The following is a 25,934-nucleotide window of genomic DNA, read 5'->3' as shown; positions in this document are numbered from 1 at the left end:
CCTGCCCAAAAACCTGAGATTCACAACCCACGAAAAACCTTTTCGTAAATTGCTCAAAACCTGGATCTTCAGCCTAAAGGATGATTACGTCAAAGCCGCCATATAACCTCTTTCTCCCCTAAATACCGGATGCGATCCACCACAGGGATTTTGTCAGCGCCAAGATGCTCCTTCCGGAGCGACCGTCGCGCTCTATAAATACCAAATACAAATACAAATACAAATTTACCCCATTTTTTGTCCCATTTCTTGGGGGAACCTCTCATTTTAAATACCTCTTTTGGGCAAGCATGAATTTATCCATCTCATTAGCCCACCCGCTCAAGTTCGGCCCCTCAGTTGTCGCCCAATGCATAGCAATACTACACTTCACCAATGTGTAGCCCAGGGTGACCCATTGTTGATCTATTTCAGTGAGGTCTGTTGCAATCCAAAATGGTCAGGAGCCCCAATCGTGGTGTTGCTTTTATATCTTTGCCGATAGCCATGTGCATGTGTCGTGTAGCTCTCTCCCTTAGTGACTTTATATGAGTGCATTCCCATAGAATATGATAAAAGGTACCCTGCACATTGGCAGAGACAAAGTGCATCCTCTCTGTGCATGATCTTTTTAAGATTTGCCCCAGTATGGTAGGTTCTGTGTAGTATCTTTGATTGGATGACACTAAATTTAAGAGGAATAGCGTCTTCCCGCGGTGCGGTTTGCCAATCCTCGTCCTCCAGTGGTCATACATCATCTTGCCATTTTTTCTGGAGGCTCTGGAATGCGACAGGTTATTTGTTGCTTAGCGTCCAGTATGTCAGCGATATGGCTTTTTGCTGCAGAGGTTCAGAAAGTAACCTATCCTCTGGTGGGGAAGATTCTGGTATGTCTCCTGTTGCGGGAAGTGCAGCTGTAAGGGCATGATGGATTTGTAAGTATCGGAAAACCTCCCCTTGGTCCAGATCATACTTTTTTTCCAAGTTCTGAAAATGGTATCATTTTCCCTTTATCCATAGTTGGCCAACGGTGGAGATACCTATGTTGTCCCATTTGTCAAAACCTGGTTGGTTACATAGTGTCCTGAGTCTCTGAGTCGAACACAATGGGGTGGCCAGAGTCAGGGTGTCCTGCCAGCCATGTTTTTTATTGGTTTTGCTCCAGATATCGATGGTTTGAGCACCTAGATACCCTTCCTTTCCCATCTAATATTTGTCTAGGAGATAGGTGGGTTCTGTCAGGGGGTAATATATCCAATAATTTACCACCACCAATTGTGATACCCAGTAATAAAGGGGCACATCAGGGAGTACAATACCTCCATCGTACCAACTTCTGATTAATTTATGCAGGGCGCCCTCCCATCCCACAGCAGAGTCCTGAGTTCCCTCTCAATGCTCCTACAATATGATTCAGGGATTCTATTCGGGCAGTTCTGGAGTATATATAAGAACCAAGGGAGTGCCAACATTTTGAAGAGGGTGGCCCGGCCCAATAGGGAGAGGGGCAGAGACTTTCAGTGTTTCACATCATTGTGCAGCCTTCTCAGGGGCGCTTACAGGTTTTTAGTATAGATAAGAGTTGGATCTGGGGTTACATAGATACCAAGGTAGCTGAACCCCTCCTCTGCCACCACCACTTCACATCCCTATGGGAGTCTCAGAACTGTCCCATGAATTGCGAAGATTACTGATTTGGACCAGTTAATCAAATAACCTGAATATTTACCAAAATTTGTAATGATGTTCAAAATTCTATGCAGCAACATTGTTGGCGATGCGAGATAGAGTATGATATCATCTGCATATAACGAATCCCTGTCCTCTTGTCCCTCAGCCCACTTATTAATCTATCCCCTCTGACCTATGCCACCAACGGCTCGAGCATCAAGGAGAAAATCTTTGAGGACAGAGGGCATCCCTGTCTAGTGCCCTTTTTCAGTGGAAATATTCTTGATGTGCTGTTATTGACTTTTAATTTGGCATTTGAGATCTGTATACAGAAGCCTGACACAACCAAGGAATTTTGGGCCAAACCCCAGGCGCCTCAGTACCTCGAAGATGCAGGGCCATTTGATCGACTCAAACGCCATTTTGGAATCCAGGGACAGTATTATGGCGTCTTCTTGTATTACCTGTTTGCAGCCAAACAGGTTATGAAGGCGGTGGATATTTAGGGCAGTATTGCGGCCAGGCAAAAAACCGGACTGATCCGCATGTACAAGTGAGGTAATGATGGGGTCCAGTCGGGAAGCCAATGGTTTTGCAAAGATTTTAGCTTCAATGTTGAATAAGGAGATCGGTTGATAGGACCCACAGCTGTCAACAGGTTTCCCCGGTTTACGGATTACAATAATTGAGGTGAGTATCTGCTCCACCGGCAGAAACCCCTTATCAAAGCTTTCTTTAAACATTCCCCGCAGTTGAGGTGTGAAACAGTTGATTTGAGGAATTCAATAGGATCCCGTTGCCTTCCCAGATTTTATGTTACTTATTGCTCAGCGAATTTCATCTTAGGTTATATCCTCCGCCAGCAAATCTCTCTCGCTGGGGGACAGGGTAGGCAGAGGCATATCCGCCAGTAGCTGATGTGAGTCCTCTGCGGTGGCGGTGACCGAGGGAATGTATATCCGCACAAAAGAATCTGCAAAGGCCTCTGCAATCTCCTGTGGTTCCGATATTATCTGGGCGTTATTTATGTTTAATCAGGGGAACCATCGCTAGGCCAACTCTCTACTCTCCAGCCATGCAGGCAATTTGCCAGCTCTACCCCCAAGCTCATATAGTCTATAATGCATGGCTGCTAGTTTGGCTCCGGCCTTTTCCTGAACCAGTGCTCTGTATTCAAGTTGCTTGTCATTTAGCTTGTGCCCGGTGTTCTCAGTAGTGGAACTTGCATATTGTATTTCAAGATTTTGAAGCTCAGTTTCAATCTGCTGCTTTTTGATGTATCCCACCTAAAGTGCTAGAGCGTGGCCTTTCACAACCATTTTAAAGGCCTCCCATATTATTTGGGCAGAGTCTACGGAGCCGACATTTTAATTTAAATACATTTCAGAATGCTGTATTCGGCTCTTTTTTATATCTGGGATCTGGAGCAGCCATGTTTTAATTGGTGTTGTGTTTCTGTGGCGTTGGTTATTGTTGGTGTACTCTGTCCAGACAGGGGAATGATCCGAGATGCCCCACAGAAGACAGTGTGGCTTCCTAAAATTGCCTATATTTGCTGAGTGAGTTAGAAGAGAGTCTATATGGGAGAGGCTTTTATGGGCATTCGAGAAGTAGGTGAATCAAGACATGGCCGGGTGAAAGTGAAGCAATATGTCCGTAATGCCCATTGTGTTGAGAAACTCCGACAAGGGAGTTTTGGGTCTTGTTGGGGGGCATGCTGGCTTTCTGTCTATCTGATTATTCAATGTCATATTGAAATCTCCCCCTAGAATTAAAGTTCAATGATGATCTTTCCCTGGTCAGATAGCGCTTCCTTACCAAGCGTTGGTGGGGCATATACCGATATAATGTTAATTGGCCTTCCCTCCCAGTACGCCTCCAGAACCGTGAATCTGCCCTGGTGGTCCGCCCATGTGTGCTTTGGGGTTATAGCAAGATTTCTTCTGATTAGTATGCCAGTTCCCCTGGAGCCTGAAGCGTACCCAGGGTGTACCATTAGTTTATATCCCCACCTGGACAGAGCTTTGCATGTGTTCCCTACCTGGTGTGTCTCCTGCAGTAGGACATTATCGGGGGCATGACATTTAAGGTACTGCAGTTCTATGCCCCTTTTTATTTTATCTCCCATCCCGTTTATGTTCCACGTTAGGATGGAAAATGATGTTTCAATTAGATTTGGAGCCATTGGAGATTTGTGTGGAGTATGTGCGGGCCCTGGGGCATATTTTCTGATGGCAGAATATCAAGCGTGGTCCTTTTGATAGCCCCTTGGACGGTTAGGTGAAGTGTTCTGGATCTAACCTTGGTTGACAATGGGAATATGTGTAGTGTGTGAGTTGTGGTGCAAGATCTGAACGCTTCATATAGACGCGATGTGCTGACCTGTGTAAAAAAGGACGAAACCAACCCCCTCTCCCTTTAACTGTCCCTCTCCCTGCCATCCTGCCAGTGGATTTCAAACTACCCACTCCCCCAACAAGGCAGAGTGCGACAGTGTGGACACCCTCCCACCATGGAAAGGTGCCCAGGGTGCCACCTCTCTCTCCCCCAGCCCACCCTTAAATAATTCAAGACTAAATATGGTACATTTTTGAGACCACAGCCCAGAGTGAGTAGACTTTACATTCATGCGGTACTGATGGTTGCCCCCCCCCTTCTGCAAAAGTCAAGCAATCTCAGTTGTCAAGGTCCGATAAAGTGGCTTTGCTATTACAGTGGAACCAGGTGCCCCATATTGCAGCTTAGGCCAACTTATCTATACTTTGTGTCATCCATCAGTAAGTAGATCTCTGAGTCCATTTATCTCCCCGGGCTCGGGTCTGCACCACTGTCAGTTAGACTGCTGCTCAGCTCGTGGTAGGGCCTCGGTTCTGTACCCTCTCATCCCATCGTGTCTTTCTTTTCCAGTTTTTCATACTTGCTGCCATCCCTACAACCAGTCCTATGCCTCCTCTGGAGAGAGGAAAAACCAGTTCTTGCCATTGGCTTCAATACCCAATTTGGCAGGGAACATCATTGCATATTTTAAGTCTCTGTCTCTGAGTGCCCTTTTGACCTCGAGGAAACTGTGCAGTTGATTCTGGACTTCTATAGTAAAATACAGGAAAAAAATATAGCACTGTTTTCTAGCTTGACTGGTGGGTTATTGCACACTGCTTGGAGTATGGCATCCTAGTCTCGGAAGTTGAAGACTTTGGCGACTATCGGTCGGGGAGGGCCCACCGGTTAGGCCGCCCTCCAAGAACTTGGTGAGCCTGTTCAATGGAGAAATAGTTTGAGAGGCGCTTAGGTCGAAGATGTTTTGTGACTAACTCAATAAAGAGGTCCCTCTGCTCATTCCGGCACCCCCAGGATGCGCACATTATTCCGGCATGCTCTACTGTCATAGTAGTCCAGTTGCATGTCCATTTTGGCCTGCCTCTATTGTAGCTGTTCTACTTGTCGCTTGAGTAGGGAGGTTTCATTGGTAATTGTTTTAGTGATGTCGTCTACTTCTGTAACTCTCATGTCCATTTTCCTGAGGTTTGCTTGTATGATTGAGACCTCAATGTTTACAGAGTCAAGCCGTGACGCCAGGGAGGACCATACACCATTTATGACTACCAGGATATCTTGAAGTGTTAGGTCAGACTGTCCGGGGGGGGGGGGGGTTCTGTCTTGTCCAGGTCGGCAAATTTAGGGGCTTCTTGCTCTTCCCCATTTTTATTCCAAGCTTATTTGTCTATCTTGGTTTGTAGCTTAGATTTTTCACCTTGTCTGCCATCCATTTGGAAGCATTCTCAGAGTATTTGTTAGGAGTTTTAGGCTTAAGGATATGTTGTGGTATTCCCTGCTGCCTGCCTAGAAGCAGCTTGCCTCCAGCGGCCTGTCGGGTTTCCCGAGTGTCTTTCAACTGGACTGCTTGCACCCTGTATTTGAGTGCACACTTAGCAGCCCTCTGTATAGGTCTCACCAGATGTGTCTGTCTGCACCAACTTTTCTCCTTTCTTATATTGTCACTGTTTGCTTTCTCCCGGGCCTCGTGAGTGGAACAGTGTCGCCCTGTTTTCGCTTGTGCAGCGGAAAGTCCCAGCCCCACTGCAGCACCATGGGCTCACCCCGCTTCAGGATTGAATGTCTGGGGTCCGAGGTCTAGTGTATACCACCCCTCCTCGGCCCCACCATAGGTCCGGCATCACGCCATCCTGGATCCAAGAATTCTGGCTGAGTTAGGCAGTAGTTACTTGAGATGGCATGCCTGAAAGTTTGCCATCTGTCATCTATTGGAGGGCAGGTTCAGAGCGCCTGGTTAGGGTCTTCTAGATACCAGATTGCAGGGCAGTGCCAGACTTATTGTTTTATTTTCGACACCCTGTGAATTGCGGTTGGGTCTGCCGACGGCCGCGGCTCACCAGTCCACCCCAGGCCTCCACAACGGACTGTGATGGCTCCTGGCCACGATGCCCATCAGCAGAGATTCTAGAAGTGGACTATGGCTGAAGGGAATGTAGAAAGCCACCCTTTTGACCAGGCATGCAATCCCATGGCCAGGCACAGCCACAAGGTATAAATAAACAGGATCAAGACCTCCCCAGGATGAAGGTCCTGGGGAGAGGATGTAGTCTTACTGCTAGAGCGGTCGACTTTGAAACAGGGGAACCCAGAGTCTTGACAACGACGCTCAACATCCTGTGATTCTGGGAAAATCACTCAATCTCTCTGTGCCTAACAAAAATGAATGTGTCCATCTGTAACGAAACTGATGCTCATGCAAAGTGCTCTGATAAATGATATCCTCGGGCTTAGTTCGCGCTATATAAAACATTTAAAAAAAACATTAAAAGAATCCCTCACAATGTTCGCTCCACTGTCTCAATACGCTACTTGAGAGTGGGACTGTTTTGGAGTTGCACTCGGCGAAGTAGGCCTTGCCACAGTGCTGCAACACATGACAGGTTAAGACAAAAACACATCTCTTAATGAGTGTGCAGGACTAATAGAGTGATGAGCAGTTGATAAGACATATTTTCTTTAGTGAAATGCTAGGTTTTGCGTGCACCAATGATGCTGCTGGTGTAATATGTAGTTCCAGTATGTCTTCCTATTCAGCCAGCATGATGTTCCTTCTCTGAATACAGCTCTGAGGCAGTTGGAAAACCGCACTAATTTGGGAAAATTAGATCTTTGCTGGTGAGCGCGTTCTTCCTGAAGACAAGCTCAGTCTCGATAAGTTCCACCAACTACATTGCCTTACAAGTGTGAAGCTGCTTTTAGTGTTTAATAAACTTATGAACATCAATATTCTGGTGTAGTGGCCATACAAAGAACCAGATAAAATCTAGTTCCAGCATGAGTTTTGCTTCATCACCTCTTTCTACTGACAGCAACTGCAGAACGCGTATCCTCAGCTTACAGTATTGTGAAATGTCTAATTTCCGCCACAAATATGCTAATATTGATTGACTTCAATGCTGCAGGTGACCTGGGCTGGATTGAGAGGGCTGAAAGCCAATGGAAGATAATGAGGCACACAAGGACCTCTCTGGGATGAAGGTTGTTGCCATTTTACCAGATCAGGAAGGGTCTTGTTGTATTAAAACTCAATAGAATATTATATGGTCCGGGCACTACAGTAAGGGGACCTCAACACCTATATCCAAACTGCACCTAGTTATTTGATCTGTGTGAGAGACCCAGGAGAGTCTTTTGATATCGGATTACACCAATGATTTTACTGAATGACCGATAGGAACTCTCTTTTTGACTCCTGCTACTCCAAGTGTGCTGCATCGCCTTATTAATTTGTTAACCCTGAGTGATGATGCTAATCTGAATGCACACTAAGGTTTACTGTACAATTGAACATGAACATGAGAAATGACACAATTCTTGACATATTGTGGCCAATCATGCAGGTGGAGTCCTTGCCTGTGTACTGCCCACATTGTCACAATGATGATAATTATTTACATTTTGTAGCCATTTTTGGCACAGTGGTGCCCACCACTGGTGTCATCATCATCATCATCATTTGGTCTTTATTCGATCATTTTTCAATCATGAAAGACAGTATACAACATTAAAAATATCATTAAAATAATGAAACACTGACATAAAAATCTAATTACGGAACTTAAAAAGGTTATCGAAAGACCCTAAAAATTCATGATGGATAAGAAAATATTTCCATTAAAATTATTTCAAAAAAGTAAACAACAAACAAGGAACCACTGACTAATTTTATCTTATAATATTAGTTCCTGGAGGAGAGAGAATTTTTCGACGCAGTGCCCATGCCCAGCTAAGAAATGTTACAATAGCTATAACAATATCTGGTCGGGTATTTGTAACCAAGATGCGCAGTGCTACCTTGCCCGATCTCGTACCTAAATTGGAGCAAAGCAGCTTGAGCCACTTGCGACGGGGACTGCTATAGGCCGGACACACAAATAGTAGATGGCTAATCGTCTCTTCTTGTGATAGGCACAGGGGACAATTATTATCTAAAGAATTATTCCAGTTTGCCATAAACGATCTTAGCGGGAGTGTGCCCACTCGGAATTGGTGATATAATTTCCTATCACCAGGGTTCGTAATCAAATTCCAGTAGGCCTCCCCTTCTGCTACAAACTTGTGATCCATAAAGATAGCTGTGAGCGTGTTGCTGTCCACCGCTGACAAGGTCTGTCTGGCAATCATATCCCAATATAGCGCTTTGTAATTATTTTTTACTGGGAAATGTATTCCCTATCGGGTCATCCCACAGACCTCTAAGCCCCATGGCCGACAGGTTAAGCTTAAGCTTCTGGAGCCATTTAATTTTTGAAGACAGATCAGCATTCTTATTGCACATTAAAGCATGTGCATAGGTTGCCAGTTCTGGAGTAGTCCATAGTCTCCTCCAATAAGCTAAGGGTCTAAATCCGCCACCTCATCGAGGGAAACACAGTATAGATCTAGTAGCAAGGGTTTAATAGGGGCCGATTGTGGGAGGGAGGTCAAAGATCTCAGAAACTTGTTGTGTGCCCTAACTAAGGGTGTTAGATTTTCGAACCCCCATAATTCGGCACCATATGTTATAGAAGCTCTGATTTTCCAATTGTATATAGAGATTGCTGGCCCCACTGGTTTTGTACTTGAGAGCCGGTGTTCTTTTAATAGGGCACCCGCTAACTGGTTATGCCTTAAAACTAGAACATCTAGCTGTGGTGACCATTTCATCCTCCTACCCATTGTCACACCTAAGTATTTAGAGGTATCAGTTTGTTCCAAGGATGCTTCATTCAATAATACTCTGCCTTTGACAGATTTATGTTTGTGCAACACCATGAACTTGGTTTTGTCAACATTTACTAATAGGTCATGGTCGTTGCAGAACACAATAAATCTGTCCAGGGCATGTTGCAGACCTGATTGCGTTTTAGATAAAATTAAAGTATCGTCTGCAAACATTATAATAGGGACCCTTGAACCAGCTAGAGTTGGTGCATCAGTTGGAAAATTAATGTAATAACTGGCTACCTTATTTATAAACAGGGAAAATAGGGTTGGGGCAAGGATACATCCTTGCCTCACACCCTTGTTAACAGGGAATCGGTCAGTTAATTCGCCCTGCTGTCCCCACCTTACCTGGGGGTAATTCGTCTCATGTAATTTAATAATGAATCCTAAGATTTCAAGCGGCATCCCAGCCTCCTTTAATTAATTCCATAACTTATAACAAGGCACTAGATCGAAGGCTGATTTCAAGTCAACGAAGGCTGCGTAGAGGGTCCCTCCTGCCAGAATCACTGTATTCCAATATATCATCATAAATCTAAAAACTTGATCTATCGTACTGACGTGGGGTCTAAAACCCGCTTGGTAGGTCGATAGAATATTCTGATCTATTGCCCACTCGTAACCCTACCTAAAATAAGCCTAGCCTCAATTTTCTGTAAGGTGTCAATTAGGCTTATTGGCCTGTAATTGGAAGGGCAAGCACGATCTCCCTTTTTATAAATGAGAATGATTTCAGCCCCACGCCATGTATCTGGTATTGAAGCTCTGGCAATAGAATTTATGATGATAAAAATATACTCAGTCCAGGTCTTCCTGAACAATTTATATAAATCGGCAGGGATACAATCCGGGCCCTCCCTGCCGGCACACCCTCCAAAACACTTTCTATCTCCCTCTTACTAAATGAGAGGACAGCCTCACTGATAACCTCAGGGTAGACCATTACAATGCTGGCTGGGGAAGCAAATTGAGCTTGATAATACTCCACCCAAAGTTCTGGAAGTACATTGTTTGCCGGTGTGGTATCAGTGGCGCCGCTGCTATTCTAATAGTGTTCGAGAGATGCTTGAACGCAGCACTACATGACTCATTATACCATTTGGGTTGTTTATCCTTTGTGGTATGCCTAAAAGGTCTTCTGCTTTTTGTGAACAGGGGCTTAAGTTTAGCAAACAACTCCACATGGTCCTTCATTATATCAGGTGGAGGGTTGTCCTGTATATCACTAGAGCCAAGCCGTAATAGTGTGTCCTCAATTGTCAGCTTAATCTGCTTCAGTGCACCCTCATCAACAGAAACTTCAGCCCATTTCAGCCGGCAACAATCTTGGGTTATGACTACATCTCCTATATCAGATGCTAGTACAGCCCCATTATGGTCCATAGCGTTCTTAGCTAGGGTTAATACAGGGGGTTCATGATCACTTTCCGGTCTTCTATAGACCCGCATGTCCACAAGTCTAGGCCACAACTACAAACTCACTAGGAAGTAATCAATTCTACTAACCCTAGTCCCATTAGAAAAAGTATTACTTCCTTCCCTATCCGAAGGAGATCTTCCATTTGCTGCCCTGAGCCCCCTCCCAAGGATAGACTTTTAAGCTGCAACGCTGCCTCGGTCCATTTACTAATAGGCGGCAGCCCTAGGGACGGTATACCCCAGATCTGGTCTTCTTCCATACTGAGACTGTGGTCATCTGGACCTAAAGGCTTAAATGTGCAATTTAGGTCACCTGCAATAACCAAGAGATTTGAGCATGCCAGATCGTCTATAAAGGTGTCCAAAAGGGCATTAGTTGGAGAGGCTTTCCCCGCCAGCAATCCCGCTCGCATACACATTGGGTAATATGAAGACAGGCTCTCCCTCTGTGCTGATCTTGATAAGAAGAATGTCTGGGCCATCTATAGGTATTTCAACTATTTATTTGATCTGGTGTAATGTGTGTGAACTGTCGTGCTGACGGTAATTTGCTATATATTGTGGACAGTCTTAGTGCTGTTTTGCCTGACCCATATCTAATACTTGGCCTTTAAGTAACATCACTGCAGCTGTCTTAGGCTTCAGCCCATATGTTTTATCGAACATGTCTGCCTCTATCCATATATTCATTCACCCATTCATGCACTGACTCATTAATGCAGCCAAATCATTATGCACTCACATATTCAACCATGCACCCTTTCTCCATGTACTCGCGCACCATCAATTGTCCACAATTCAATTCACAATTCTCTGCACTCATCAATACAGCCGGTTACTCATTCTCAAATTATCCCATAACCCATTAAAATAATCACACACACACACACCCACACCCACACACTCTCACCAATCAGTGAAAAGGGCTAATTTATTTGTAAAGTAGCCAGACTTGTATACCAGTGATTGTTGATGATGTAACTTTTCATATTGCTGCCGTAACTAAGGACCATTTGAATCAGTACACATAGTAGGATGAAATGTGGCAGCAATTTTTCGACTAAAAGTTTCTCTGGGATTTTGTATCATTTGTGTATGTTGCTGGTGAGTCTGTCAGAGGGCTGGTCTGTGAACCCAAAGCAGCCCTAGCGATTTTCTTCGACCAGCCTCTACATGGCCCCGGGGGCTGAAAACGCCATCTTGGCTGCTGCTTTGGTACTCGGGCTGATATTGCAACACAGTTGCAAAACTTGCCCCCTTTAAAAAAAATCTTCCTTCATCACTGCAAATCTGTCCCTCGCCCTTCCAGATTCCCGGGGAAACGTCCAATGCACGGTCCAGCCAGTCCATCCCTGGTCTGACAGACTTTTTTTTTATCATTGTTCGGTATTGTGATGACGTGTTTTGATGAGTCTGCAGCAGCCCCTTCATTGATTGTTGTATGAAACTAAACACAGCACTGTGTTCTTTGAAGAGTTTTATTGGGAAAGACACCATCACAAACATTTAATACGTTTTGGACAGAAGAGAGATTTTAAAGAAGAAACATTGTGTAGCAGGACGGCTGTGAGCTCTATTGTAGTTAAAGGTTCGAAAACATGTATGTTTGCTAAGTGTTATTCTATCATATGTGCTTGTCTGTTCGTAGAAAAAACACTTTTATTTGTGACAGATTCTGACTAGGTTAATTTGGTTATTTGGTGTTAATGTCATTTATTTGCACTGTCAAGAAGTTTATTGTTGACAGGAAATTAATTTTGCACGGGTCAATAGTGTTGTTTTCCTATGTCGGTGTAGCCAGAATAATAAATTCTTCCTTGGTACTTCCGGCTTGGAAAATATATACATTTTTATATATTTGTAGAGTTTCATGTAGCGCAAACTAGACCCGAAGGCATCAGAGCGCTTCTCGAACATTGCCTAGCAGTAGTTATAGGTTTACAGATTAGGTGGACATATAGCCAAATAATACCGGTACATAACGAGACCTATCCTGACATGGTAATCAGTAGCTGGCACCGTTTTTGAGGTAGAGACAGTACATAATGTGTATGAAGAACATTAGGATCAGTAGCTGATGCATTTTTGAGGCTGGGACAACGTATATATAAAATGTTTGCTTAGCCTTGCATAGACATATCGATACAGGGTTACATAACGAGAAAGTAGGCCTGTGTAAGCCCAAATAACCATGGGCTGCTGTGTATAATCGAATGGAAGGAATGGATTTTAGAGGTAGCGTACAGATATACATATTGTTTTAACAATGCATATTTTAGCAGAGTATATTGGAGAGGGCACAGGGACACAATGCCAGAGTGTGGGCAAAGAATAGGAGCTGTGTTCGTGACGTCAGACGCCAAACGTTGTGCTGCTGCCGAGCTGGAGCTGCTGCGAAGGTGCTGCTCCCTAGGCTCCGGCTCCGGCTTCGAGAACCCCCCCCCCCCCGCTGCTTTTCACCGTTGACAGCCCTGCGGCTTCAGCAGGCCGCGACCACAGGAGCACAGGCTCACAAGACCACAAGCAGCGGAACGAGAGAACGAGAGGAACGGAGCGAGAGGCGGCCGGCATCGGCACACGCCAGCACACGCCAGCAACAGCCGCCTAGGAGCGGCACCCAAATCTAGACCGGCGAATCACGACCCGGTAACTGGGTGAAAGGCACGGCTCGCTTGAAGTCGCGGATTCGAGGTGTTGGAGACCCGTGTCCCGGGATCCGTGACCCTGTGACCGGTGACCCGGGGGGCCGGGGAAAACAGCTACCGGAGTCCAGTGGCGTGACCTGTGGCGTGGTGTGGTTGCCACCGGTCCAGGTCCCTGGTTTCGGAGCGCTGAGCGGAGCGGAGCAAGGTCGAGGACCGACGGCTCGCAGGAGAGAGCGGTAAGGTGGACTGGAGCCTGAGCTGGAGCCGGCGTCAGTGGAGGAGCACTCCCAGGGAGGAACCAGTGCTACTCAGCCACTGGGGGGCTACCAGGGGGTACCGGGGGCCACGCAAACACTGCGTGCACTGCGTGCATTGCTGGCTGCACCCCCAGCCAGCCGGCCCACCTGCCCGCCCTCCCATTGTCCGCCGCAGCCACTGTCAATCCTCGGCCCCAGTTTATGCCAGTCTCTGCCCAAGTTAAATTCAAACTAGGCAGGAGAAGCCGGGAGTACGTAGTTGTGCGAACCAGAGGTACCGGTCTCCTAGCTCGCTTGCCGTCTCACCTACTATGGCCTCTCGCCGAAAATTGGAAAACTAGCACCTGGAAAAACGCGTGAAAAATGCTTGAAACATCAATAGTTGTGCAACAGTAGGACACACCCCTATGCGTTATCCCACGCTTGTAGTGGTAAGCATCTTGAAGAGCAGCGAAGAGGAGAAGCAGGAGAGCAGCCAAAAAAAAGAAAAATAAATAAATAAATAAAACTATCTAATCAACTAACTATTTAACCATCAGATCCACTCAAGCCAATCAATCAAGTCAAACAGATTTGAATTGGACAACTGGACTATTCAATAGCGTAGAAGTCAGGAGACGTTCTCCCCAGGGCAGAGGCAGACTGGCCCTGTAGAATAAAGAATTTAGCCCGGACAAATTCACTTCAGTCCAATCGGCTTCAAAGGTAGCAAGAGGCGGCTCACGTCTATCCTCCTTGGAACAATGAGGTCTGGGAGGACACGAAGGAATCCACCACAACCTACGAAACGGAAACCTAAACTTAAATTAGCCATCAATAACTCCCAGAATAATGCAGTTAATTCTCCCACAACTTCATTAATACCACCAATTTACTCGATATTTGGCTCAATGAATCCCACTGGCAAATTTTCATTTTTCAAAGACCCTGTCGCAATAATCTACACAATGCCAGCAACTCCAAATGGACTCCAAAAACCACTGACACCGAGTAAAGTATTTACACAGACGGCAGTTGCATCAACTCCCCTGCCCCATCCAAATATTAGCACAGCACATGGCATTGGAGTAGAAGAACTAGGCAGGTGTATGCCAACAGCCCAAGCAGCTCACAGGCCAACAAGCCAGGGGACCAATAAGCACACGATTCAAACACAAGCCCAAGTGCACATGGAAAGTGGAGGCCACGACCAGGCGCAAGATCAAGCAAAGCATAAAACATCGCAAGGCTCCACTGATAGGATTATGGACAGTAATACGGAAAACCCACTAGAAAATTGCATAATGCACACAAGTCAAATTAGAGCAATAAGGATAACCACACGTCCAGGACTATCAATATGCGACACAAATCTGGACCAACTAGGGGCGGTGAGCCCTCCGCGATCTACCCGGGGCACGTGAAAACGCATACCTTATTTTTTCGAATCGGTCTCCTCTCGATCAGAAGTAAGACACTTAGTGAGCTAGAAGGCGTCTTTATGCTGCTTCTGCCCGTTCTGACCCGGAAGTGTGGTGAGGAGAAGAACGACACGGAGGAACAGGGAGGCCGATTCGAAAAAATAAGGTATGCGTTTTCACGTGCCCCGGGTAGATCGCCTCCATAATAGAATAAGGCTAAACTCTGCAAATCGAAAAAGTATTCAGCCAGTCATAGACACAGTTACTACCCCTCTATAACTACATCACGAATATGAGAGTGAGTAAAATGGGGATTATACAACAAGTTGCTGCATGTGTAACTTAGAAGACAAAAGTGACTAGGCACCACCTTAATGATTGTTCATAGGACTGTTTATATCACTCACAAGGTTAAGAATGGGTGCCCTAAATCAGTCTAAGCAGTCAGGAATTTTCTCACAAAGTAGCTATATATACCTAATATAAATGATAAGATTAGAAACTGATGCAGACTAGAAAATTTAGAATTACAACCCTGTATATACTTATATTTATAGATATCGAACTTCCTGACTATATAAAAAAGGATCTGGAAAGGTGTGGATAATTAACACAACCACAGCCAGAGTTTAAACCCACATCAAACTGGTGAGTAATGAAATAGGGAACTCCTGGCATATCTATGAGAACGGCACTGTACAATTAATAATAGACCCATGACACGTGATCTTTTTACATTCAGGGCACGAGGAAAAAGGAAAAGATTCCCTATATGTAAATTAAATTGTCTACAAAGGAGCACCTTCTATCAACAACGGTGGTTCCTCCGTGTCAATAGATAACCCTGGGTCTGAATGTTAAGGTAAATAAACCAGCTACTGCCCCAGTTTTACGGCACTTTAGATACTAAAAAGAAAATTAAGGAAGAGTACTGTTGGTTTTGTATCCTCTACAGACTTGCTCTGTTGTATGAAAAACTACGGAAATACCCAGGTGATTGGTAGTCATCAAGTGAGATAGCAATTGAAAAGCTTTTCTTACGCAAGATACAGGTACATATGACTTACCTTGTAGAATTAAATGAATTAGACAGGGCTATCAATGGGGATAACCTGATGTCCAGTGAGACTTAACCAACTAGTCTTAAACAGGGATTAGGCAGAAAATTGGAATTAATATAACGATGAATGAACCAGACAACATGTTGTGTTAGAGTAGGGCATGTAGAAAATGTTAACAAACAGAGTATACAATGATGTTAAAATACTGTTATTTGTTTATAGATACAAAGTCAAATGTTTTTGTCCTGAAGAAGGTGTCAAGATTGAGTAACACCGAAACGCCGCGTCGACCTTGTATACAACACTTTGACTGTTTATTTGTTTATTTTTAATCATGCCGCCGTCACAGATGGTATTTTATATTTTGTTTGATAATATCTTTTAGACTGTAACCCAGAAGGGAGGTTTATATAAAATCTTGTATATTTTAAATACCAATTTTTTAGCATCAGTGCCTTTTTACTTTCATGTATTTTATGAATTTGTTTAGTTTTAGCCCTGTAGTCTGCCTTGTTCTATCCCTTGGATAACTCACTAAGAGCTTATAAACCTCAACACTAGATATCCCTACTTAGCTCTGTCTCAGCGATCCTAGTCTGCAACAACGATAACAGGGACTTTCAATTTTGTTTGTCAGTACTCCCAAAAGCCATTGGAATAACATGTCACTCGAACGAATTAAACGCGGAACATCTGGTTGACATGGCAGGGGAAAACGCCGAGGAAAACTCAAAACACACAGCTAACACACTAAATTACAAGGCCAACCAGTGCCAAATAGCAGAAAAGCATGATTCTAATCAAAACTTGGAATCCATAATAAAACTGCACGGTGCTTTGGGGAAAATACTAGAAACATCAATCAAAACACTGAATATGCAGTCCGATAAACTTGATATTCAAATAAATCTCATGAGTTCAATCGCCAAGCATATTTCAGAAATAAACAAAAAACTTGATACCATGGCAAACACATTCGCAAACCTTCAGGACCAGAATAATTTTCGGGCCCAGCCCCCAAATTGTACATGTAGTCCCATACTTGAAAAATTAAGGGATCTACCAACAATACTCAAAAATATCTTACAGGAATGCAAACGTGCAAATCATGGCACCATCAGTACACTTGATGAAAGAGACACCATCACCCCTGACCATAATAAAGTCACGTCTAATGACGATATAGTCAAACAAAAAATGAGGAGTAAAAAAATCCTTATAGAAACTTTACAACAAATAATAGATTCAAATTCCACACAACAAAAGTCAACAAAAATAAAAACTGAACAATCAATTGAAGATCGAACACCACCAGGGGATAAACCCCCGGACCAGATCAATCATAGTCATCGGTTGATTGTAAAAGACCAACCAAGACAGGAGCAGACAAAAATTATAAACAACCAACCACTAGTTTTAACCAAACAACAAAAAAAACGTGCAAGAAAAATCAGAAACCAACAATTAAACAGTAGACCTGCCAATAAGCAGGCCCTGGCCAATTGCCCAATTTTCAATCCTCCCAAAAACTTAATAAAACTTGAAATCCAAACAGAAAAGGGAGAACACCAGTCCACCACTACGGCCAAGAATCCAAGAAATCTCCAGATTCAAAGCACCAATGAGGAAGAACATCAGCCCACCTCTACGGAAGCACATTTTATTGGGATAGCACACGGGCCAAGATCAAACACACCAACACGCATAGAGGAATGCAATGATGACGAACTCGCGACCCACTCCACAGAAAGGAGTAGTGCAAATTCGAGCCTTGAGAGTGCTGACTACGAACCAACACAACCAAAAAGAATAGCAGGGAGCCCAATGGGCCAATCCAAAAATAATGGGAACAAATTAACACAAATAGTTCGGACTTCTCAGCCGGATTATGGACAGACCATAATGGACCAGGAGCACAGCTCGAGTGTGACGGGGAAACAGGGACACCTAAGGGAGGTAACCGTCAAAGCTGACAACAATAAACAAAAAGTATCCCTTGTCCTGCATACAACATTCAGTCCTACAACAACTCTCAGTAAAAGGGACACAAAAAACCAGAGGCAAGTTATAGCAAAAGTTGACAAGAGTCTGCAAGATCAACTATTAGTTAAGATAATTACGGACCATGACGGCCCACAACCTATTGGTGGCCCGAAAATAGAAACAAGGACAGGTCTAATCCATTCGACAACTATTGACGAACACGCCACAAACTTCTGGTTGTGTGGTCTGAAAAGAGAAAACCCGAAAGTACTTGCAAAAGCAAATAAGCCCAGTGAGCACACCAGGAGGGACAACAATAAGTAGAACGCGAACACCTCACGTAACGAGCAGGCATTGTCCATGTCCGAGCAAATGCAAGAAAAAAAATTGAACTCAAAAGGAAGGATATTTTTCATTCCAAATTACAAAACACAAGGCCCACAAGATTACCTGAATAGAGGAAACATCCTACGTTTGACGTCCGTAATTCCAAGCCTTAATCACATAATATCTAATGATCTATTAGCAATAGAATCTGTAAACCTTGGTAACAACACAGCAAAGGAAGGCACCCTAGCAACCTGGAGGAACACAGAAATCGCCAATGAGATACTTCTTGAAACCACTAAATTCGATGAGTGGGGAATCACTCTCAAAGCAGAGGTAACACCAGGTTACCTGTCCCCTCTCCTAATGAAACGCGCCGCAAGAGAAAACAGTTCACTGGTAAAACGATCCACATACTCTGTACTGCAAGGCGCTAGGGGTGCGGAAAACACAAAATCTGAACATCAGTTCAGATCAAATCATGGAACAAGAGAAGATTGAAATATTACCCAGGGTGGCAAAATGGATCAAAGCCCCGTAAAAGTTCTATCTTGGAATATCGCTGGAGCAAAAGACATCCTAAGTGACAAAAGAAAAACGGAGTCCTGGGACACCTATGAAATAATTGCATTACAGGAAACATGGCTAACCGCTCCAGTCGACGTCCCAGGCAGAATAGGTCATCATGTTAGTGCTACTCGAACCCAGCATTACGGGCGAGCCAAGGGGGGTCTGTCGGTTTATATTTCCACAGCACTAAACATTAAGTCCTCCCAATCACCCGCATCCACCGCAGACATTCAAATAATCAAATTGGAAATGGGACCACACATTGGTATAGGAACTATCATTTTCATTAATATATATGCTCATCCAAAAATTAAAATAAAACAAGAGCTTTTCAAAAAAGTTAGCGGTGTTATATCAGGACTCCGCCTCGAACAACCAACCTGGGAGATAATTCTCACAGGTGATTTTAACGCCAACCTATTACATCCCCATGAAGACGAAGATAACATAATTACTGCTAACGAACTATGGGCCGAAGAAACACAGGAGATCCCATCAGTGAAGAGAATGGACAAAGTGGGTCGGCAGCTGATGTGGGAGCTGTAACAGCAAGGTATGCGAGTGTTAAATGGGAGAATAAAACAGGACAGACCTGCCAATAGAACTTACATTTGTCCTACTTCAAGCACAACTCTGGATTACACCATAGTCTCCCTCCCACTCCTAGGACTTATCAAAAAGTTTCAAATCATATGCTCTCCAGATAGTGACCACTCGGCTCAGCATATTGAAATCAAATTAACTCCTTTCAAACATCTAAAAGCCCCAATACTAGCAGGGGAAACGTCAAAAATAAATTTGAAACGCTTAAGGTGGACGAATGTCACATTACCGCAAATAGCTTTGGATGCAAAGAACCTAATACAAACGCTCACTTCGGAATATGAATTGACCATTGAATCATGGAATACCTTCGTGAACAAATTACCGAAGGCAGGAGTCAACGCTAAAACGAGGCATAATGAAAAGAATATCAGCCATCTTAGCCAGATAACACGCTCTTTGAGAAGGCGTCTGAGACAGTCCTTGAGGAGAGCACAAGGTCACAGCTCACAATCCAAAGTATGGTAGGACGTACAAGAAACAAATTTGGAATGAGAAAAAAAATGAGGTCACCACTTCTGGACAAAAATATTATATAATGCAAAAAGCCGACAATTACTATGGGCCAAACTAAACCAGCAGGGCCTGCCGGATACAATCCTAAATCCAATAATGGACCTATACACCAACACCTGGATGCTAACGCGGAAGATCAGAACTTGTGAAGGATTAAAGCAAGGCTGCGTCTTAGCCCCTCATCTGTTTAATTTATTCATGGCCGATCTGACACCAAGGCTAGATGGGACCAACGCACATCCTCCACGATTAGGAACATTGCCCCTCACGCATCTATCCTATGCCGACGACGTTGTTCTCCTCAGTCAGACGAAAATAGGATTGCAACGTCTCATGCAAGAACTGGCTGAATACTCCAAACAGAATCTATTGGAAATAAATAGTAAAAAAACCAAGGTCATGATCATAACACATCGTCGTATCAAACAGCTGAACTTCATAATTGACAATAATAACCTGGAAGTAGTGGAAAGCTACAAGTACCTGGGGATACATCTGGACAGACGGTTCACCTTTTCCACACACTTTGACGCCATCGAGAAGAAAGGAACAGCCTTATTACACGCATTCTGCAGTTTATCTAAGCAGCTAAAAGGCCTTTTGTTAACTCCCCTCCTAACAGTGATCAAAGCCAAGCTACTTCCAACGATAGCTTATGACTGTGTGGTACATAGTGGAAGGAGTGCACCGCTCTTAGACAAAATCCAAATAAGAGTGTACAAACGTGTATTTAGCTTACCATGTGACAACTCACCCCCACAGGTTCGCCTCGAATTTGGCTTGCAGTCCCAAATATTGCACAAAAAATATGAGACAGTCAAATTTTGGTATAGCATCTGGTTGAACCGTGAAATAGAAATTAACTCAGCCATTTGGGAAGGTATGCAAAGCAATCCTAATTCTCAGTATGTGAAGTACCTAAACTCCTCCCTTGAAACCACTGAGATGACGTCAATGTGGAAAAGGAAGTTACCAGTATCATTATTCAAGCAGACCGTAAAAAAGGCAGTTAACATGCACTCGTTGATCGATGACAAAACAACTCTGAGACATAGAGCACATGCTTGTATGATAATTTAATCCTACAAAAAGCCGGTACCTGCAGCCTATTTAGGGCTTGCTTTTCCATCACATCTCAAACTAAAATACCTAAACCTACGTATGGGCAAATTGCCAACAAATGCCGACCAACCTGGCTGTAGGATACCAGGCCCAAAGGATTGTAACCTATGTGGCGCTGCTGTACAAGACATCATCCACTTGTTCTGCATTTGTCCAGCATTGGATAGTGATCGCCGGAGCTTACTAAAGGCAAAATTTAACGAAAAAGGAATTCGAACATGCCGCTCAGCGATTCTACAAGCGTTGGACTCAGTGGATCCACAAATCATCTGTCGAATAATTAAACAGGTTATTAATTTTGAGAAGAAAAAAAACTTTCTAAAGAGCTAACACAAGCTTGAATCTATTGCACTCCGAAATTACATTTTCTAATTTAAAAATTGGCTTCCTGAATCATTAGGACACTAAAGACACTCATGTTTTTATCATTTTAATTAATGGTTGGTTTAAAACCTGTATAAGAAAGTATTTTTATTTTTTATTTTTTCATCGTAACATTGCATTTCATATTGTAACGGTTTTTATTAACTATACAATAAAGAATTTACTACACAAAAAAAAAAATAGGAGGCATTAGGGTCAACAACTGATACATTTTTTGTAGAAGATACAGCACAACAGATGTATAAATAGTGTTTTAGCAGTGCATAGCTATATTTACATTGGGTAAATAGGTGAGCCTGCATGGGGCCAAATAAGGGAACTGGATTGCGGCCTGCCGTCGAGTGGATGGTCGATGGGGTCAGGGGAAGAAAGGAGAGAGGTCCATTGGAGGCATGGGGGGAGTGGCCCATCGTAGATTTCCCCAGGGATCATTATGCTGGTCTAGATCTTGGCTTAGATGATGGCAGAGTGGGCCTTCTTTAGTGATGAGGGCTTAGATATTTGTTGAGGAGATGGAGTTTCAATTTCGACTTGAAGTGGGTGAAGGATATATTGTCACGTAAATCTTGAAGCAGAGCGTTCCAGATTCTGGGGGCATTTCCTGAGAAGAAGCTGGATCGGAATTTCCTTTCTTGAACTTTGCCGGTATTAGGAGAAGGCTGTTTGAACTTCGGAGTAGACTTTTATGACCGGCTTTGGGACTTTGATTGAATCAGTGAGCTGACCTTGGTTGCCCCAACAAACCCTTACATAATTAGCCTCATGGAGGCGAATGACAAGCGCTAGAACCTCAGAGGGGAGACCTATCTCTTTAAGAATGCTCCAGGGCTTATTTCTTGGGACTAGATCGAAAGCCGACCTAGGATTAATAAAGGTTACAGAGAGGCTTCCCACCCAGTAACCACAGTCTTCCAAGTCAGTAAGAAAAATGGGAACACCTGATTGATGGTGCTTATTTTTTGTCTGAACCCAGCTTGATATGGTGAAAAAATATTGTGGTCGCTGATCCAGGCCTGTATTTTCAAAAGGAGTGCATGAGTGAACACCTTTTGGGCACATTTGATTAGACTAATAGGCCTGTTGTTAGAAGGTGAAGATCTATCACCCTTCTTATAAACTGGGATCACCTATGCTCCCTTCCAGGAGGGTAGTATTTGAGCCCCAGGTGCAATCCCATTCGCTAGAGCCAATATGTAAGTTACCCAATTCTCAGCATAGTTCACAAAGATGTCACCCAAGATGCCGTCCGGACCATGGGCTTTGGCCCTTACGATGGAGTCGACACCAGACCTAATTTCATCTTTAGAGAAAAAGTTGATGGGAAAAAGAGGAGCATAATCGGGGGTGGGGTCTTCAAAGTCTGGGACACAAGGCCCAGAGTACAGTGTGGAGAAGTGGTCAAACCAGTCTGTGGTGGAGATATTATTAGTTGGTGGCGCGGGCCTATTTGCATCCCCCCTGGTTAGTAAAAGCCAGAATTTCCAGGAATCTATTATGGCACCGACCTCTCTGATTAGCATCCATCTATTCTTCTCCCTTTTCCTTTTAGCTCTAACCTGGGCTGACATATAAGTCCTCCTCGCCTCTCTCTCCTAGGCCACATGGTTTGCCCTAATGCCATGGGCTGATTGGCGTTTGAGGCTCCTACACTCATGGTTGAACCAGGCAAATTGTGACCTAGCTAAAATAAGTAGCTAACTGTTCAAGTAAGTGGCAGTGTCAAACTGGGATCTCATCTAGTCCTTCCTAATGTTGAGCCAATCTGTGTAACTCTGAAGTGCTTGACAGGATATTGAACTTAATTCCTTTAAGTTTACATACATCTAGATCTACTTGGGACCATTTTAGGTTACAATTATCAATTGTTGAGTATACCTCCCCTGTCATAAGGGTGATATTGGTGGAACTCACAGGAATGTCCCAGGTGGATGCCAAGTGCAGTTCCAGAGGGTTGTGGTCACTGTCTGTGGTGAAACCCACGGTCTTATTGGCCACCGTTTCTAATCCAGAAAAAAATTGTCTATGCGGCTTATGTTGGTAGTTCTATTGTAAGTGTTGGCTCCCATTTTATCTGACTTTGTGCGACCATTTGCTGACCTTAGGCCGAACTCAAGAGTAAGGGCATTAAGCTGGCGTGCTACTTGGGACCATTCCTTGATAGGGGGTAGGTCAAGGTGGGGAACAAGCCACATCTCTTCCTACTTCCTGCTCCTACAGATCCATATCTAGGGATTCAAAGGTGACACTAAAGTCACCAGCTACAACTGATAGTGGCTGTATGGCCCTATCGTCCAGTAGTTCTTCCAGCTCTTGCAGAGTGGTTGACCTCCTGCCTTCTCTGGTTCCCTGCACATAGACATTGTAGATGTCAATTGCAGTGCCATTTGCACCCCTGATTTGAGCAGCTAAGATGTAAGGACTATTAGACAGGAGCTCCCAAGTCATACATTGGAGCGCAAATTTCACCCAAATCAGCAGCCACCCTGCTTGCCGGCAGGGTTTTTTGGTGCTTGCTGGGTGTTGGAACATGAGGTAACCTGGTATGTAAACAGAGGAAGTGATCCAGATTTCCTGAAGGATGCAGATATTGAAGGATTGGATGAATTGGATCCAGTACATAAGGGACATTTTCGACCTCACCCCTGCCACATTCCATGACGCCAGACTAATCCTAATGGGGTTTACTTGGTCGTTAGTAGTAGTAAGTTGCATGTCGTTGATGGTGTTCCCCACCTGTGCTTCAGGCTGGGCTGATGGCGAAAGTAAAACCCCTCCGCTGGGCCTTTCTTTAGAGCACAACAGCTCCTTTTGGTTCCCAAAGCCATTAGGTTGGAGGGCTTGGGAGAGATTATCTATAAAATGGCTATAATGAATTGCAACAGTTTGGACACTGAAAGGGCACCAAATATATTTTAGTGCATGCAGAGTAAGCTTGATGTTCGACTCAATCGTTTATTGCTACCTTGGAATATGGGCCCACATGAGCATCTGAATGAAGAACAATAGACAGCTGTGTAGGTTGGGGGAGCCTGTACTTAAGCTGGATGTTAGTAGTAGGAGTAGGAGAACTCGACCTAGCTTCCAAAGCTATCAGATTGTGGGCCACCTTACCATCTGTTAGGAGTAGTTCTATACAGTCTGTCTGACAACTGGGGCAGATTAATCTTTTGACACACAAGATGTCTTCCCTTATAATGTAAGTCAATTCTTGAGCAGCCGTGGGCGAATGCTTCAAGTAAATCCTACACTGCGAAATGGAAGAGATTCTACTATCGGTGTGTCAATATTAATTGCCATCCCTTTAAATCTTCTGCAGAACAACTAATATCTTCCCTACTTCATCTAGTGAATGCAGCCCTCGCACATACTTCGATTAAAGGTCATTTGTTAACAATTTCAAATTTTTAGAGAAAGAGGGGTGAACTTTTTATCATGAACGGTCTTTTCAGAGTTTTTCCTCCTTTGAAGAGTCCTCCTGTGACCTGGGCTTTAAATACAGTTCTATCACAGCTCATAAAAAGCCTGTTTCAAACTATTGATTAGGCAGACATAGAATATATGTTATGAAAATGTCCCTTCTCTTGGCCCTTACTTGAGCAAGGCGAATAAGCAAGATTCAAGCATTTATGGTTACTGAACCTTTCTTGCAATGTAATCATGACAGAGTGATATTGGTAACTAATACCGAAAGTTCCAACTTCACTCCATTTGAATGAACCAATTGTTTTGAAAGCATTTTTAAAAAACCCTTCATCCAATGCTGAAAGAGCCTTGTATTCTCTGGATGTCAGATGATGTTTAAAGTTTTATATAGACAGAACTAAGACTTTTAGCAAATCCTACCAGCTTCCAATATCATTTGCTCGACCTAAAATAGTTACGCTGTGTAACGTAGGAGTATTGGTTGTTGGGGTTTTGCAGCTATTGCTTCATGCCACAACAAAGCAGGAAGGCCATTGTCCGCAAAGGTTACGGTGCATTCTACAAGAATAGTGGCTGCATCCACAGGCCTGGTTGCCATAGTTTAATTAACAGACATTTGCAGAGTGGTAACATGAGCTAATGTTCATACCTTCTCCAAACATTATTGTTTGGATTCTTCATGGAAAGCTCATGCCATGGTTGGACAATTAGTATTATGTTGCCTCTTTCAGTAAGGTATAGAAATGTTATTATTTCCTACTTGTTAGGCCAATTGGTATGTGGGATCGCACTCTCCCTTGTCTAGATGTCTCCTATTTCTCAAGGTGGGTGGTGCTGGGCTGGAAATCCTTCTGGGCACAAGGATTATATATTCATATGTTAATGTGTGTTCTGTGCATCAAAACACATTACCAAGCTCGCACTCAATCGTCAATTTTCAAAATCAGGTATGCGTACTCTTTTTATCTTCAAGTTGTATTAATTTGTTCATAGTTTTTGACTATTTCAATCATAGTCTTTTCATTATTTTCTTCATTGAATTCTATTTCAGTTTTGAGCCCAATGCATTTCGGGAACACTGCCCTTCATTGGGGACTTTGTAGCATCTAAAAGTATATAATACACATAGTCACTCGTACATTTGTGTATCAAAAAATTTTGTTGCCACTCCAAACCAGTGTGAAAATGTGTACAATGTGTGAACGTAACTCTTAATAGATGTGTACGTGATGATCAGAACTACTTTCCGTGGTGTTTTTACGTACAGTAGTGATTTGTGCGAGCTTGGTGATGTGTTTTCATGCACAGAACACA

The 25,934-nt window shown here is 43.7% G+C and overlaps 1 protein-coding gene and 1 long non-coding RNA gene across 2 annotated transcripts in view; both read left to right on the top strand.

The window, feature by feature from the left end:
• PCLO (piccolo presynaptic cytomatrix protein) overlaps positions 1–25,934 on the top strand; it is a 1,621,199-nt gene that overhangs the window by 707,073 nt on the left and 888,192 nt on the right. The gene's annotated exons all lie outside the window — the stretch shown is intronic.
• LOC144770453 (uncharacterized) lies at positions 15,214–16,115 on the top strand. The gene is made up of 4 exons (XR_013598902.1): positions 15,214–15,279; positions 15,374–15,493; positions 15,587–15,683; positions 15,915–16,115. It is a non-coding gene; the product is annotated as an uncharacterized LOC144770453 (long non-coding RNA).

The sequence above is a fragment of the Lissotriton helveticus genome, chromosome 1_1 (assembly GCF_964261635.1).
Source record: "Lissotriton helveticus chromosome 1_1, aLisHel1.1, whole genome shotgun sequence".
Taxonomy (NCBI): Eukaryota; Metazoa; Chordata; class Amphibia; order Caudata; family Salamandridae; genus Lissotriton; species Lissotriton helveticus.
Note: the sequence above shows the minus strand (reverse complement) of the source record. Positions and strands in the feature narration are given on the sequence as shown.